The sequence below is a fragment of the Neopelma chrysocephalum genome, unplaced genomic scaffold (genome assembly GCF_003984885.1).
Source record: "Neopelma chrysocephalum unplaced genomic scaffold, ASM398488v2 Primary Assembly neopelma1_22, whole genome shotgun sequence".
Classification (NCBI taxonomy): domain Eukaryota; kingdom Metazoa; phylum Chordata; class Aves; order Passeriformes; family Pipridae; genus Neopelma; species Neopelma chrysocephalum.
In genome coordinates, this window is record NW_020897689.1 from 9,887,367 (window position 1) to 9,904,843 (window position 17,477).

The 17,477-nt window shown below is 36.9% G+C and overlaps 1 protein-coding gene across 6 annotated transcripts in view; it reads left to right on the forward strand.

Moving 5' to 3' along the window:
• The window catches only part of NCOA2 (nuclear receptor coactivator 2), a 186,427-nt gene that overhangs the window by 111,545 nt on the left and 57,405 nt on the right, over positions 1 to 17,477 (forward strand). The window lies entirely within an intron of this gene.

Here is a 17,477-nt window from a genome sequence, read left to right on the forward strand (position 1 = left end):
TAAGTGCAAAGCGTCAGATTGTGTCAGCTGCCTCCAAAGTGGCTCTAACTGATTAATCTTAGAAAGTGTTCCTATTTCTCAGCTTGTTCTCTTCTTATTGGTATTAGGTTGCTATGATTTTTAAAGTGGATATTCTAGTGATGTTGCCGTGCCCCATAATAGAAGTATACTTATTAACCTGGCACGATTTCCATCATTGTCTTGTACCTTGCTGGCTTTTGAGATACTCTTTTCCCCTAATTTTCTTCATCCTTTTCTCAAATTTATTTTTAAATTATTGTTTTGCTGTCACCAAGAGACATGTACTCCTTATCTTAAGCTGAGAAAGGGATAAGGACAAAAAAATTTGTTTTCTTGGGTAGTGGGTGCACAAATTAAAATCTGCTAGTCTTCTTGGTCATTCTGTTAGCAGTGCTCGAAAATCTAGTTTGAAAATCTGGCTCTAGGTAATCGTAACTGTCAAATCCAGGGTTTCGTTGTTCAGTTCAATATCGTGAAAATAGTTTTCATATTGTTATAAAATATTCACATTCATCAGACCAGGTTACATGTGAGTTATTGAAGTCATCATGGGCAAGAATTGTATCAAAGGCGAATGTGCACTTTAAGCTCATAAAGTCTTATTGCAAAAGCAACTGAATATACAATTCTAAACACAGACTAAATGCTATGAATTTATTTCAACAAGTAGAAGTAGTTTGCCATCCTTGAGCAATAAAGACACTAAATTACTCTTTATGATGTTGATTTGTTACACAAGGTTCTGCAGTTGATAATAATTAGATGTTCTAGTAACTGTTTGGGTGTTTGCATGAAGGTTGTAACTGGTACAGGTTGACCTTAAGCCTCTTTAAGGGGCATTACAAAATACTGGGACCTTCAAGGTGGTCATTAATAGTATCTCAGGATCTAGATGCAAAGATGAGAATACTTGAAATTATTCCTTTAAACTGATTAAAGGTTTGATACCTATTCCTACATAGAAGCTAATTCTGTTGTAAAAGCAAATTTTAAAGTCTTTTCCTTTTAAGAAAAATTAAAATGACAGCATTCTCTGAAATGCAGTATTGCTTTGGAACAGGAATTTCATCAACAAATATGTCTCACATATAGTAAACATCCAAACTGCATGAACAGTACAGTACACCTATGCTTTTGTTGAACACCACAAAAAACCTGACATAGTCAATGCAAACAGGTTGAAGACCTAGTGACACTATTACTGTTGTTTTCTCAGGTTTTATAGGTAGTTTATCACCTCACATTAGGAATCCTGTACTTATATATATTCATCATTTAAATTATTAACTTTTAGGTTGTTCCAAATCTTTTCCACTACCAAGACCTGTTAGAAGACCTTTACAATGGTCAAACACTTGTATTATGTATTTCTAAAACAAAAATCATTAAAATAATACTATACTTGCACAAAGTGCCACGAAACTCAGGTTAAAAATAATATTTTCTTCCAGTTAAGATGTTTTGTTGATTTTTAGTGATATGCAGAATACCTGTAGGAGAATGAAAACTAAATGAATGTCCTGAAACTCCGGAGTGATTCTACACTAACATGGACAAATTAAGATGGCTCAGTTTTCGCACAGTGGGTTTGCTCTGCATTTCTTCCGAGGCATATTAGATTAAAACAGTGAAAACTTAATTTACAGTTTTATTACATTGAAGGTTTAGTAAAGAGTTTGGGTTTTTTAAAATAAATACTAAAAATTCTTCACTACTTTTTCATCTATAAATAGAATTGTACATGAAGGTCTAATTACTTATGAAAGCACAGTCAGTTATAAATACCTAGTAAAGCCACTGGAAGCAACAAGTTTTATAGCTGCTACTGGGGTTTGACAACGAGACTTTATTCTAGATTCTAGGAAGGAAAACAAGGAAGGGTGAAATGCAGATTGATGTTCATTTCCCACGTCAAGCTTGCTGGGCTGGTAGCTGGAAAAAGTAATAGATTTTTGCTTTAATAATACTCTATAATTTAATATAATGTTATCCTGAACTATTTGATATGCAAATGTATATTTGCAATACTTTATCTGTTATCTTTACATCATTTCTCACAGTATATACTTCAAAGATCCCTAAGTTGTGGTATGTTAGAGATTCAGTTTATTACAATTTGAAAGCAAGTTATAAATATATGCGTAAAGCTGAATTCATTAAAAGAATTAAAGATATTTGGTAGATGTAACCATTGCATGCAGTTTTAATCTGGGGTTTGAAATGTTTCCTTTACAAAATTTTCTACTGAGGACTTTAATCATATTGTCTTACACTGATTGGATAGAGATTTGAGAATGTCCAGAGGAGATGAAAAATTGTGATTTTAGCATGAAGATGAAACAGAAGTTATATTCATGTAAATCTTAAGTGGATATTTCTAGTGGGGATTTGAGACTTGTGTTTCAAGCACTTTGGAAAACATTTGGTTTTTTATTTATAGTATAAAAGTGATATGAAATGGTGATTTTATGGTTGTGTTATATGGTCATGGAAGTGTAAACTCTCCTATTATTTTCAATCTGTTTTAAGTTACTTTGAAGGAGTAATAGTCCTGTATGTTGCAGGTGTGTTCATAATGTACACAGATGTGTACAAGCACAGAAGTTCTGATTTGCACATGCTTAATTTAAAAAACTTGTTTTAGGCAAGTCTAAAGACCACTGGGAATAAATGTTCCTTTATATGCCAGACACCCAAGGAACTATAAAACCATTTGATTGTAATTAAGAAGAAGTAAGTTTAGTAAAATAGTGTCTGATTGATTTTAGGATCTTGCCTTATTTTAAGAAGAAACTTCAGCACTTAAGACATTAATTTCAGTTGTATAACTACTGTTGAAAATGTTTTCTCATATCTGAAGACAACAAAATCCTGACAGCAAATAAAAGAAATCTGAGTTTTCTTCTTCCGTAGTTGACAATCAATTGAACTGTTTCGCATCAATCTCATTTGAATTTATTCCATCAGTAGTCCTTTTCCTTGTCATCTGCCTGACTCCTCTCATTATGTTAGTGGGTTTTTTCTCATTATTTTTTGATTGCTTTGTCCCTATTTTGCTGTTTTCTTCCCCCTCCCCCCCCTTAGGGTATAGAGCAGGTTATAAAAATTAAACCGTTGCCCTTAGTTTAAAGCTTCTTTTATCTGTCCTGCTAGCCTCAGTCTTGGTGGGTAAATAACTCACATTTTAAAGCAGACTATTTTTTACATTTCACTGTTTGAACATCTCCTGGTTCGAGCTTTGAAACTTCCTTTTCTTCGTTATCTAGTTGTGCTTTTACTCTGTTCTTTGAATATCAGCAATGCGGTACGTACAGAGGGTACTGAAGATCACCTTAAGCTTCTTCAGCAGTTTCTCTAGCTAAGCAGTCTCCTCTGACCCCTTCAGTTGGAGTGCTGAAGAATGTGTCCTGACATCAAGTACAAGACATGTTTTGGGTTTTTTTCTCAAGTCCTTTGAGTACCTTTTATTAAATTCTAGGTCTCCATCTCTTATTTCTCTCCTTCTACTCTCCATGCCTGTATTCTGTAGTCTTTTTTTAAGATGGCATCCACCTGTCTCATTTAGATTCACATATGGTGGGATATAACCTACTGTGCTAAAGTATCCTCAAATGTGATTTTATGTCACTTCAGTTTTCCTGCAGAGTCCAGTTTTCATGTGTCACCAGTTTCTGAAGAGGTTTTATGTTCTGTAGATCAACTTTTCAGTAGTTCAGGGAAGGGATATCAGGGTGGTGAATATCAGTCTAGCTATTAATGTACACTTCTGAGTTGACAGATCGAGTTTTCAGAACAGCCTTAAAAGACAGACCTTGGACAGAATGAATCACTATGTGAAAGCTAAATAATGTTGAGAGAAGTAGTACTTGATGAGGAGATGTTTCAGGAGCTGTGGAACCTGTATGAACTTTTAAAGAAGGCTTGTTGTTAATCATATTTGTCTTCTTTTTCTGATTTCGCATTTGATAGCAAAACCTGTTTTTGCTTCCCTGTAGCAGTACTATGTAATCACAGGGTCACTCCAGCAGATAGTCTATTGTTGCCTCCAGCACCAGTATGCAAGTAAAAGCGCTTGCTAAAGGAAAACAGCCTGGCCTTAAAGCTGTAATGAGGTATTGCTTTGGCTGCTGCTACTTTGAATTTGTCAGATCTGAATTTAGATCTATATTTCACAAGGTATTTAAGCAACTGCCTAACTTTAAGCAGATGAGTAATCCCTGTTAAGTCAGTGGAACTACTTAAAGGTTTAAAATTATGTGCATAAATATCTTGCCAAATCAGGATATTAAAACAAGAGAGCATATGCAGATTTTTGTTTGTTGGGTTTTGTTTTGCAAATATTTTACTGGGTCAATGTTACTGTAATTATATTTTTATATTAATCATGTTTACGATGAACTATTTAAATTTTATGCCAATTTTTATTTTATTTTTTCTAAGGAATTCTGCATGGCTATTATTATTTGTATATGCTGTACTTTCAGCCTGATAGGATTTTAAGACTGAATTAAGTATCAGAGGAATTTGTGCTCTGAAGTCAAGGAATTTATGCAGAGTATTTACAAAAAAAAAAATCTATTACTGAATTTGCTTTGCTGTCTCCCCTACCTACAGCTGAGAGTGATGCACTGAGAGTGTCTTTCATCTTCCTCTGTACATGGTAAAGCTTTTGGGCTGAATATCCAGTTTATGTTGACTTTACTATTTGCATGCTACCGATTCCCTGAAGAATTTAAACTTGTTTTAGATAGTGCGGACCATCAGTTTCTTTTCTGACTCTGATGAAAAGTAGTCGTTAGCCAGCAGACCCATCAACTGGGAAACTTTGTGGGGTTTGCTTATTTTACTGGAGTAGCGTATCATGCAGAATAGTTGGCTTAGACCTTATCTACACATAAGGCATTTTAAATATACTAATAGTTTCCTGTGGAAACAGGAATTAATATATTAATATAATTTAATTAATATTACTTATGAAAGAAGTAGCTGAAGGTATCTTTACGACTTATAGCTGTGTCTACACTGGGCTCAAACTATTAAGATTGGGGGATTTTTCAGCCTAGAGTGGAGAAGGCTCTGGGGAGACCTTATTGCAGCCTTTCAATATATAAAGGGGACTTAGAAGAAAGATAAAGAGGGACTTTTTGCTGAGACCTGTGGTGCCAGGACAAGGGGCAATGGTTTTAAGCTAGAAGAGAGTAGATATAGCTTGGACGTAAAGAAGGAATTTTTTTACAATGAAGGTTAGTGAGGCACTGGAACAGGTTTCCCAGGTAGGTTGTGGAAACACCATCCCTGGAAGTGTTCAAGGCCAGGTTGAATAGAGGTTTGAGCAACCTGGTCTAGTGAAAGATGTCCCTGCCCATGGCAGGAGGGTGGACTAAGTGGTCTTTAAATCTTCCTTTCAATGCAAATTAGTCTGTGATTCTATGATTCTCTTGCTTCAAGAAAACAGACAAAAATAATCATCAAACTGGTAATCAGAATTGTGAAACCAGCGTAAAATCTAGGTACTTATACTTGAACTTTGCTGATGGTGGATGACTTCTGTTCAAGAGAAAATTTCCTTGAAGTTTTAGACCAGAAATGTTAGCTTTGACTCCAAGTTATAGCTCAAAGTTGGAGAGAAACTAAATGTTATTAACTGTTAAAATAGTGGCCTTTTTCAAGTAGAAATAGTCATTATTGGCAGGTGGTACAGGAAAACTTTCGTGTTTACTTTGCATCCTACTTGTATTCTGCTTTTCTTTGATCTTTATTTTGTTTTCTTTCATAACTTCTAAATGACCAAGAGAAAAAAAAGAATTCAAACTAGCAGAGCATGGTTGTTTACTTTATATTCTGTAGCTGCAAAGATTATTGTGGTGTAAGTGGTTGTGATCTATAATACCAATGCTGGGGAATGCTATAAAGGATTGAGCTGCTTCTCCTATATTTAACCTGATTTGGGGCATGTGCAGCAAGTGTTCCCTCTTTTTCTTCCCAGGAATATTTTCATTAAAGTTTTGGTTTAGTTACTTCAATATGTAATGATCATATAATGGTCTGTCTACTCCTGAGAGTGTAAAAAAATGTCTTGCATAAGAGGAATGGAGACATCACTTCCTGAAAATTGGAATTTTGGAAGCTGCCTCCTTTCAGATGAATGTATTGTTCTCAGACTTCATTTAAATTGTCACTGAACACTTTAAACCTCAAAACTTTACAGGTTTGTTTGTATTATTATAATAATAAGAGATTATCATGTAATCTCTTATTAACTGTAAACATCATAAATTCATTTAGAATTTTAATTTGAGGGAAAAATAAAATACAGAAATACAGACTGACAGCCAGCCCTCCACAATATGAACTAAGCTTTGAGTCTGGTGTTTCTCACCAGTTGCTCTGTCTTCAGAGGTGTCTGGTCAGTAACAAATGCTGAGTTTAGGTGCTAAAAAATAAGTACTGAGCTTAGGTGTCAAGGAAGGATTAGAGCCTTCTGCTTGAGTCTTAATGATTGTGTTTGTAGTCTCTTGCAGCTGGAACGTTTGCATCTAAAAGGTGCTGGCTGTAGAACACCAGATCTTGCTGTGTGCTTTAGGTTACTGAATGACACGTACTAATCTCAGCAGCATGTAAAGCAAGTAAAATTAATTCACTGAGAGTAGTGATGATACTTCAGTCAAAAAAAGATCATCTATTATAGCTTTTGTTACATAGCTTTTACCTTTTCTTTTTAAAGACTGCAGCCTGAAAAGCAATAATATAATATTTACACACAACAGGATGCAATGCCTTTCACACCACGTTTGAATCCTGAAAACCTGTGGATTCACAGCTCATGGAAGAGGTATTGATGAAAGGCTCCTCTGTGTTCAAACTAAAATCAAGATAATTGCATCTATTTTAAGTCATGCATTTTGTTTTTGCTGTAGAAGACTTTGTGTATGGACAGTTAGTTAGAAATAGAGGGCCTTGAATGTGAAATCACCAAGAATGTGAAAAATAATTGCTACTTCAGCTTTTGGATTTTTTTACGAAAACCCACAGTGGGCAACTGGGAAAAATCCCACAGATTGAAGATTGAAGGAATTGTGGCAAATGATCAGTTGCTTTCTCTGTCATGAACGTTGCTGAGCTCCTAGTGAATGTCCTCAGACAGACAGTTAGAGATCCAAGACATGCATGCCTTCTGTTTCCTTTCATTGTTACAGTGTGTTGGCACATCTCTATGTATTTTACGAGACAAGGGGTACTCCAAGTGTGTAGATAATTCCATAAACCCTAAATCCATAAAGTAGGTACTCCATAAATGGATATGCTCCAGATATTGCCGTGTTGTCTGAAATAGTATCCATATGCCCCTTTGGTTGAAGTAGCAGTGTGATACCTCTTTTCACTGAGGCCCTAGTCATCTCAGAGCAGAAAGGCATGTCCCTGTACCTTGCTTTGCTTACTGGCACAAAATGAAATGGAGCTACACAGTTTGCCTGCCACAGAGAACTTTAACACACAAAAGCAGGATACAATCTAACAGTTGGAATTTGTGACCAAAGCCAACTCATACATGAGGTGCAAATTGTTAGTGGAACTGAAATTTGGATCAACTTAATTAAGAAGTTGGTAGTTTCTGTCAGCCCTCCCTAAGAGATTTGAAAGTTCTTCAAACCATTCGGTGGAGGTTCTTGTCATGGTACAGGAGTAGGTGAAACTAAACAGGTAGAATGGTCCCTTGTCATCTTAATATGTGTGAGCATGAAGAGCTTATACTGGTACTTTTTCTCCTGAGGCACTCTTTCCTAGAAAGATTTGGAACAACCTGCGATTCCCATGATCTTTTTGGGGGAGATGTTTCCAGAGACAAATTGTTTTACATCAAATTAGGTCTGGGCCTATGTTCCACATTGAAAAGGAAGTGTGTTTAAATATAACATTTCATTCACTTGGAAATTAAAAAAAAAAAAGAAGAAGAGGAAGAGATATCAAGGTTGTAATTTCTAAATATAGATTGGAATACTCAGAGGAGCCCTCATTTAGATTTTTCCTGATTTGTTTGTTTTGGTGTTTAGTGGAAAAATATGAAGGAGTTTTGTGCCAATAACATAAAATTCTTCCTGTCTCGCTTCTTTTGTACAAAACCTTTCACCATCTTGGGTTGGAGAAAATATTTAGATGTTTGGGTTTTTTTTTTTATCTTCAGTTATTTCTTTGTATCCCCCTTGACTTTTCTGAATGCAATGCTCCCTGTCACTAACTGTCAAAAGTGTTTTTTCATGTAGAATGGATTTTCTGTGTATTTCCATATTTCTCCCCTTGTTTTGAAGGGCTTCATTTTTAAGCCTTTGCTTTTTTCTCTTCTTTTCAATAACTGTCCTTTAGTTTGTTTTTCACTTCTTCCCCAGTTATGCTGTCTCTTGCCTTCGGTGTAGCTTTAGCCATAATTTTAGGACCAGTAACACCATACCTGTAACAGTTTTATTCCATTCACTGTTGTCTCTCTGATACTGTTTTTACTCTTAGTTGCTGCAGTAAGAAATTATTAAATAGTTTAGGGGATATGACAAAACTTACTAATGAATTGTTATGATGCTGAATATCAAGGATTATTGTGATTACTATTGAGCTTGAAAGTTGAGCCACCATCTGTTTAGTTGCTACAGGTGCTGATTTTAAGTGAACATTGCAATACAAATTTGTCGAGCAATTGTACTTAATGTTCAAAATATAATTATGTGTTTGCAGTTGGCAATCTAAAATGTAAAGATGCCCAGTAAGCTTTTTTCCCCTTTTCTATATCAGCGATACAGACAGAGAAGCAAGTCTGTAAAACCTTTATGGTACAAGAATACTCTTCCTTTCCCTGAGCTATGTGGTAGTCATGGGCATTGCCATTCAATCTGTCTTTGAAGCTCAGACAAGGAGTATATATCCTTTATTTCAATACCTTAAACTCTTTCCAAAGGAGGGGGTATGGTTTCTTCTGTTGTTTTGGGGGGAGGGGTTTTGGTTGCTTAGTTGGTTGGTTTATTTAATAAGTACTTTGGCCCAGGTCTACAAATGGCTTAGAATTTAGAATTTAGAAAGAGCTCAAGACCCAGTATCCTGAAATGTGTATGCTGAGGTGGACCCATAATACTGTGGAAATAACAACTGTTACTTAAAAAGTCTCGTCTGTTGGTTCTCTAAGGGGTGAAATGAGGAGCAGGGGCACCCATGTTCTTTTTGCAAGCAAATAACTAAATTGCAGACTGAAGGAAAAGATTTTGGATTATCACTTCTGATCTGGTGCACGGGCCTGGCTGCAGACCTGCATTACCAGCCTTTGTGCCGAGGAGAGACATGGCTGGGGACAGACCATCGTCTTCAGCATTTCCTGGTTAAAGCCACATTTGTTCAGCATACTCAGTGTGTCAAGTGCCAAACAGGGGCCCTTCACTCCCAGCCTGTGCTGTGTCTGTTTGGTGCTGGGGAAGAGCAGCAAGGCTGCAGAGCTGGCAGCAGCAGCACCCACTGGCACATGGAGTGTCCTTTCCATTGAGATGCTGGTTGCCTATGGTTAAGGGAGCTGCTAAAACAGCTCAAAATTTCTTCTAAGAAGAAAACTGATAAATCTCAGTGAGAAAATAGAGAAAACAATGCTGTTAGTGTTTAATCATTTTTCTGTTTATGGATTATAATGACTTATTTAAGACTGGGTGCTGATCCCTGCTTCATGAATTTGAATTAGAGAAACAGAAACAGTAACACCTAATTAACTAAGTTTTAAGTATGTTTTGGTCTGTTGAAGGGAGCCCATTTGTACCTCTCAGTTCTATTAGCGGGCATTTTAAAACGTCTGCTAATTAACGTGTGACAGAACAAATTAATGCAATTGAGGTTAAAAGTGACTTTGTCTGGATGTAAATCTTAGCAACAAGATAAGCAAAGATTTTCTAGGGTAATGAATAAAGATCTTTTAATTTTAGAGAATATCTTAAACAATACATGTTAACAATCATTACCATCCTTCCAACAACCAACTGTATTCATAAAGTACCTGAAGTAATGTAACCACTATTGAAATATATGAAATTAATATATTAATATAATTATTATAATATATAATTAATATATTAATATAATTAATCTAAAACACAGTTTTGTAAAGGATTTGGATTTTAAAAACCTTTAAATAGTAACATGCAGTAGTAAACAGTTTCTTTTAAGAGGCTTTGTTTTTCCTAGTGCTTTTCTTGCAGTAATAAGAATGTTTCTGTTTCTAAATTGACTTAAAAGTTTGGCAAGGCTTGTGATGGTACAAGAAGAGAGGCCCAAGCTTTTATTTCTGAACACTGGGCTATTATAGAAGAAAACTTTACTTGTCCTTAATGATTTACAGCTTTTTAGAAAAGGATTTATCTACTATAGTCTGTACTATTAAAAGCAGTAGGAGCCCTGTTATCCACGTTAGCATGGACACATTAAATTAAACCTGTTTCTGTTCTTCCTTAGCTGTCTTCAATTATCTGTGCTCCATTTTGGCCTATGCTTTATTATGGAAACTTCTTTTTGTGGGCTCATAGGGAGCCCATGATCCATCATATTTCTTTTTGGTGTACCATATTAGGTCTCTTGAAAACTTTTGCAGTTGCCAATGGCAATGTATAAAAGCAAAAAGATCTTTGCCTGTTGTTGTGAATGATCTGATGTGTCACAAAGATTTATCATCAGCATCCCAAAATAAGACAGATATTTTGTAATCATAGCAATGTGACATTTGAATAAAGGGTGTCATCTGTTTCCTTTTAACAGCTGGTTGACTACATAAGAGTAGGGCTTCAAGAAACAGAGTCTGGCTAGATTAATGTTCTTTTCCAGTACGTTATTTTGGCCTAAGTTTTGAAAACCTATAACTTTAATTAGCTTGGCAATTACATCTACAGATTCTAGTCTAAAGAGTGTTAACCCTTGTATCTTTATTTTCAAAATCTTGCCTGTGTTTTTACGTGTCAAAGAACCAATTGAAGAGCTATTAACATTTGTAAAAGCAATATATTATTTCTGAGACCATGGTGGAGCCCTGTTTTGAACAAAATTATCAGATCCTGCCATGTTTCTTGTCTTTGAAAACATTATCTCAGCCAAAATGTTAAAGAACATTGGGCTCCCACCATTTAGACATTCATATTAATACTGTTTTGAGAGATGAATTATCAAAATAAGATGAGGTTACTCATTGAGTAAATATCTAACACTTACAAAATTGCAAATGCCAAAAAATACAGTAAAATTTTCTATTCTAATTCAGTACATACCAAAGAAAATAATTACTTTGTTAACTGAGCGATGCCAAATATTTGTATCTAGTATTTCAGTGCAGAGGTCAGTTAGCTTGGCTCTTTCTTTTGAAATTCAGCCATATAAACATAACAAATTTGAAGTCAATGCTGATGGATGCATGGTGTTTGTTATCATGTACAGTTAAGTAGTTTACGTGACTGTTTTGAAATCATCTAAATAGCAACAGATGCAAAACTATTTCATAGATAAGTGTTTGTCTACAGCTACATATATTTGAGTCTGTTTATCTGATTTTAGCATAGAATAATAAGTGACAGATTAAATTGAGGATATTTTGGGGTAAGGAACTGATAGCCAATGTACTTAATCAATCATGTGTACTCCTTTACTGTTTCAGTACTGTATTTTAGGCACTTACTAAATACTCTAAATTACACTACAGTCAATCAGAGATTTGTGATTATACTGGTTACTAGACATTCTTAGGAAGTGTAAATGCAAAAAAGAACCCCAAACCCTAGCATTTTAAACCAGTGAAAATTGTAAATTCTCAGTGTCATCCTGGATTTTGGCCTTTGATAAGGAAGTCTCCTGGGCAGTCAGCACCTTTGATGATTAATTAATTTATGCTATCTCTAATCAGTCAGTATACACTGGAAAGATAGTGTTGGTGGTCTTTTTGGAGAAAAGAGAAAGAATATAGCTGTAAAACATAGGAATATATACATACACATTTGATTTTTCAGTTTGCAAGTTCAGCACACTCTTTCATTTTAAATAAAAGCATATGTTGAATATTTTCAAATATTTTAGTAGTCTAAGGCCTGTCTAAAAATTCAGCAGGAGTAAAACTCTACCCGGTTATATTCCTTTCCACTTTTTTGAAAACTTTGTGGAAAGGGTTAATGTTGCAGCATGTCCAGGGATTCAACAAGTGATGGTTGTGATGGAAGCTTAATTCCATGTTCAAGAGATGAAAAACAACTTCCCACTGACTGTGTGGTAGTTTGATGTATCCTCTCAGTTGAAGATGAGGCGTGGAGTGAGAAGAAGTTTCTGGATCCAGGGTTACTTTTAGACTTAGTTTAGATTTCACTTAAAGAGTAGTATGACAGTTGTCCTTCTGTGTCTTTACTGATAAATAAAAATACTAGAAATAGTATCAGCAAAGAAATTATTTTAATTGCTGTGTTGCTTCATATTTTTATTGTGTGCTGGGGATGGATCAAGCCATTGAGGATTTGGGGTCCCAGATAGGATGTTTTATTCTTCACTGAAGCAGCAGCAGCAGCAAGAGGGTTATTATTCTGGATTTTACTTCAGTCCCCAGACCTTAATTTATCAGAAAATAGTGACCTTCTGAGGTAATCTCAGGTGAGAATAATCACTGCCACTGCATTAAGTAGATAAATATGGGAATAGTAGGTTAAAATTTCTGTAACATCACTTTCAGCTGTCACTGTTAAATCCAAGAGTTAGCAATCTTGAGAGAAGTTCTTTAAGTGCATTCATAGAGGGTGAAATTCTGCCTGGGTGCTCTGAATGGGGCCATGTGCCGGGAATGCAGCGCTGTGAGACCCCAACTCATGGGGCTTGGAGCCAACTGGCTCCTGGGGCGAGTGGAGGAAGGAGTGGACACTTTGCTGCTGTCACCTGTCTTCTCCCTCACTTTCAAGATGTAAACCATTGAGTTTTGTGATAATGAGAAGAAAAAGAAGGTCATAGATGTGATGACAGAAAAGACAGGCAAAATGAGAGGGGGGGAAGGGAAGAAACCAAGAAAAAGGTAGTAGAATGACTATTAAAGTATTTAGCAAAAAAATACATACAGAGATAGATAATAGGCTTCTTTCTCTCCAGCAGTTAAATATTATTCTTGGTAAGTTAAATTTTGTGATTTTTGTCCTTGTTCCAGTTTAACTGAGCTGGGGACAATTATTTCTCAGGCAGTACTTGTTACAGAAGTTGTATTGAGTGACAAAAATGCTGACTTTACAAGAAAAGAATGATGGCAAAATACGAAAATTATTAAGAGACATAAAACTAGTATTAATTTTAGATATTATTGCTTCCATTTTTTGCTATTCCTAAATCCATCATGGGTTTTCAGTGCTTGTTTTACTTCAGTGTCCATGAAAATTTTATACGCTGGCTACTGTTACTGAATTTTCTAAGAGCAGACTTCACTCAAAGCTTGAAGAGCTCCATGAAAGTTTATCTGTATTTGGTGGTATTGTGAGAACACAAAGCTTTTTGTAGAGCTAGTGACTTACTGATGCTTCTTTACTGTGGGAAAGTGGGGCAGGTATGTGTGGGGTGGGAGAGCAGCTGTGCCAGTTAGAAGCTGAAAACACTAGAAAAGAGAAATCGCAGTGTTGTTAAGTGCTGTTACTCCTGAGCGAGTAATTGAGCTTACAGCTTTCCAAGGGCTTTTAGCTTAAGCCCTGGGGTCGTTTACCATTTAAGTGTGCTTCTACCAGCAGTAGTAAATATGAGGCTAAACCATGTGGGTGTGATGAGCTGAGCTGAGCAGAGCATGGGGAGATGAGCTGGGCAGGCGAGCATGCAGTCGGAATACAGCCCTTTCCAACCAAAGGGGAGCTGGGCTGACAAGAGGGCTGTGTCAGGGAGGTGGGCAAATCTGAGCTCTTAGATTACTCTCAGTGAATAAACGTGCTGAGAAAAAGTGCAGCTGTGCTTTTTTAATATGCACTGCAGGAGATTTCAGCAGCCTGATGATATATCATGCATTAATGTTGAAAAGATAAACACATTTGGAGAGCACAGGAAGGCCTTGTGTTTTTATGTTAGCAGAATGCTTCCTAATGAATAAGAACGTGCTGCTGGCTTCACAGAGCCATATGGCAGCTTTTCTAATTTTAGTTCGGTGCAGATGCATAATTCTCCCTTGTTTTACCTCCTAAAACCTTCCTGAGATGTTGCATAGTTTTTCCCGTAAGACTTGATCTATAGTTTCTGGGGGAAAATATGTATCCAAGAGTCTAATAGCTTCTTTGCTCTGGACAGATGTGTGCTGTGTGATGAAAGAGCAACCTCACTACATAATCACTTCCCTAAAATAGTAGCTAACTTTATTCACAGGGTTGGGATAAGCTGGTCTTAAAATTGATTGCTGACATAGTTGCTGTTTCTTATGCACTGGTGTTTTGAAAAATTACTTGCTTTCAGGAAATAAAAGCAACTTGTGTTAAGGCAATGGGAACTGGGTAAGAACGCGCATTTGGATATCAAGTTCCATGTGAGCCATGCATTGTAGTGCTTTGAATTACACAGCTACAAGGCAGAGCTGCTTTCCCTGTGGTTAGCAAACCAGCAAAGAACTTATACGTTCTTCACTGCTTTGCTTCATCATGTGCTGTGATCCAAAACTACTCACATTACCAAATACAAGCTTTTTTCCCCCTTTTTTCATTTTTTTCAGTTCTTATTCAATTTGATAAATTTGAAGGCACTTTCTATACAGCCCTATTCATGTTAAAAACCTGTCCATTACCACTGTCAATATAATTACTTAGCAATAGTCACACACAGATATTATTACATCTAATAATTGAAATGTTATTTAATCTAATATTCAGAACTGTAAGATCAGCTAAAATGTAGCCTTTTGCTAAGTATATTTTCTATTATATGTTAGCATTAGTTTTTAATACTGTATCTACAGTTACATACTTCTGCTGTTTCCTTGAATGTTTGTTTGGATGTTGTTTTTGCACAGTGTAGTGGGTTGACCCTGGCTGGACGCCAGGTACCCACTAAAGCCACTCTCTCACTCCCCTGTGCAACTGGACAGAGGAGAGGAAAAAAAACAGCAAAGGATTCATGAGTTGAGATAAGAGCTGGGAGAGGTCACTTACTGATCACCGTCACGGGCAAAACAGACTCAAACTGGGGATATTAGTTGAATTGATTACTAACAGGATCAGAGCAAAAGAGTGAGAAATAAAATAATCTTAAAACCACCTTCTCTCCTATCCTCCTTCCTTCCAAACTCTACCTCTTCCCCCCCGGCAGTGCAGGGAGATGGGGAATGGAGATTACAGTCAGTTGTTGTTTCTGCCACTGCTCAGGGAGAGGAGTCCTTCCCCTGCTCCCGTGGGTTCCCTGCCGTGGGAGACAATCCTTCATGAACCTCTCCAGAGTGAGTCCATCCCACAGGCAACAGTTCTTCTCGAGACTGCTGTCCCGTGGATCTCTTCTCCATGGGATGCAGTCCTTCATGAATGAGCTGTACCGACGTGGGTCCCCCACAGGGGCCACAAGTCCTATCAGGGAAAACCTGCTCCAGCGTGGGCTTCCCTCTCCACAGGCTGCAGGACTCCGGCAGGACCCTGATCCACCCTGGGCCTCCCACGGGGTCACAACCTCCTTTGGATATCCACCTGCTCCAGCATGGGCTCCTCCATGGGCTACCGGTGGGTCACTGCACTCTGATGGTCCTCCATGGGCTGCAGGGGCACAGCTGCTCCACCATGGTCTGCACCACGGGCTGCAGGGACCTCAGCTCCAGTGCCTGGAGCACCTCCTGCCCCTCCTTCTGCACTGACCTTGGTGTCTACGTTGTTCCCATGTTCTCACTCTACTCTTCACTGGCTGGATTTTTCATCTGAGCAATAACTTTCCGTTCTTAAACATGTTATCACAGAGGCACTACTATCATTCCTAATTGGCTCAGCCTTGGCCAGTGGCAGGAAGCCCATCCTGGAGCCGGCTGGCTTTGGCTCCACAGACAGGGAAATCTTCTAGCATCTTTTAACAGAAGCCACCCCTGTTGCCTCCCCGGCTACCAAAAGCCACAGAAACCCACTGTGCTCAGCAATTTAGAAGGATCATACATGGCAAATTTACAAATATGAATGAGACAAGACAAAAGTAGTTGGCTAATGCATACAAAAAATGGAGAAGTTAAGTTGTTTTCAGGATAGTTCAGTGTAAAAATTAATTGCATGTTTAAACTTTGTATAGCATTTATATTCTCTTTCAAGTAATGATGCCATTACTGTTACAAGGATCTTGATTTGTATGATTTTTTTGAATGTGCATAGTTGAGCTTTCTAATATCGCTTCTAATAAATCTCTTAGCTTATATTTTTACCTATTATACAAATGAGGGTATGCGATTTGAGATGGGTGTGGCATTTCAATAGCAATTTCAGAAAATTATGAGAGGCAGGAATTATATGCAGGGCACTTGAGAAAACCTGTTTTAAACAATATTGGATAATAAATTTGATTTTTCCTGGTTTTTTGCTTCACCTCTTTCTTCAGCAGTTTTTAGAGTATTGGTACTGCCCTGTTGAGGATTTCACCAGCATCTCTTTTTTGCTCTTCTTGTTCTGTGAAGAACCTTCAGTGTTTCTCTTATGAAAAATAAACTAGATGTGCGTTGATGTAAATTTTCTCTTTAAAATTATTCTTCACCTTTTTGAAATTCCTGCAGAGGCTACAGTTTTGTTCTTCAGTTCAAAAATGCATCTTGGTTTTCCAGAGAGCATCAAGTGGGAAATATTTTTGTAGCAGTTTTCCTTAAGGAGTCTGGAGCAGAGCTTGAATACAGACAAAGACAGCCTTTTAGGTGTTTCAGCTGGTCCTGCCTGTCCACATGTAGGAAAGTAGGTGATGCCCATCAGTAGCACTTCTGAGTCTACTGTCAGAAATCCAGAGAGAACCGACATCGCTTGAGTTGGGAAGATGGAAAACCAGGAAGGCTTCCTAAGTTAAAATGTAGCAGGAGACTTCCAGCTATTGCTTTTGGCTTCTCTTTCTCTGACTTACAAATTTCTGTTAAACTAATGTGATTTCACAAAGGTTTGCTTTCAGAATCTGGAATGAGCTTCAAATAAACCTTGAGGCTTTCCCACTCATAAATTTATCAGAAAATACTTCTGAGGGCTTTTTTTTTTCCTTCTTTATTCTGCATGTTAAATGTAGAAAAGTAAATACAGTTAATGATCACTAAGAAGACACCCAATTGAAAATATTCGTAGGTATTTTAGTATATTACTGCTTATGTAATTGTAAACATACCCACAGTTTAAAGTCTAAATTACACACATCACTAAAATACTACATAATTGGATGTATGTATTCTTTATAGTATCTCTCTCAGGGGTACTTCTATTTCATTTAAATTTTTCTCTCTCTGTAGGCTAATCTCTTAATTGAGGAGAGAT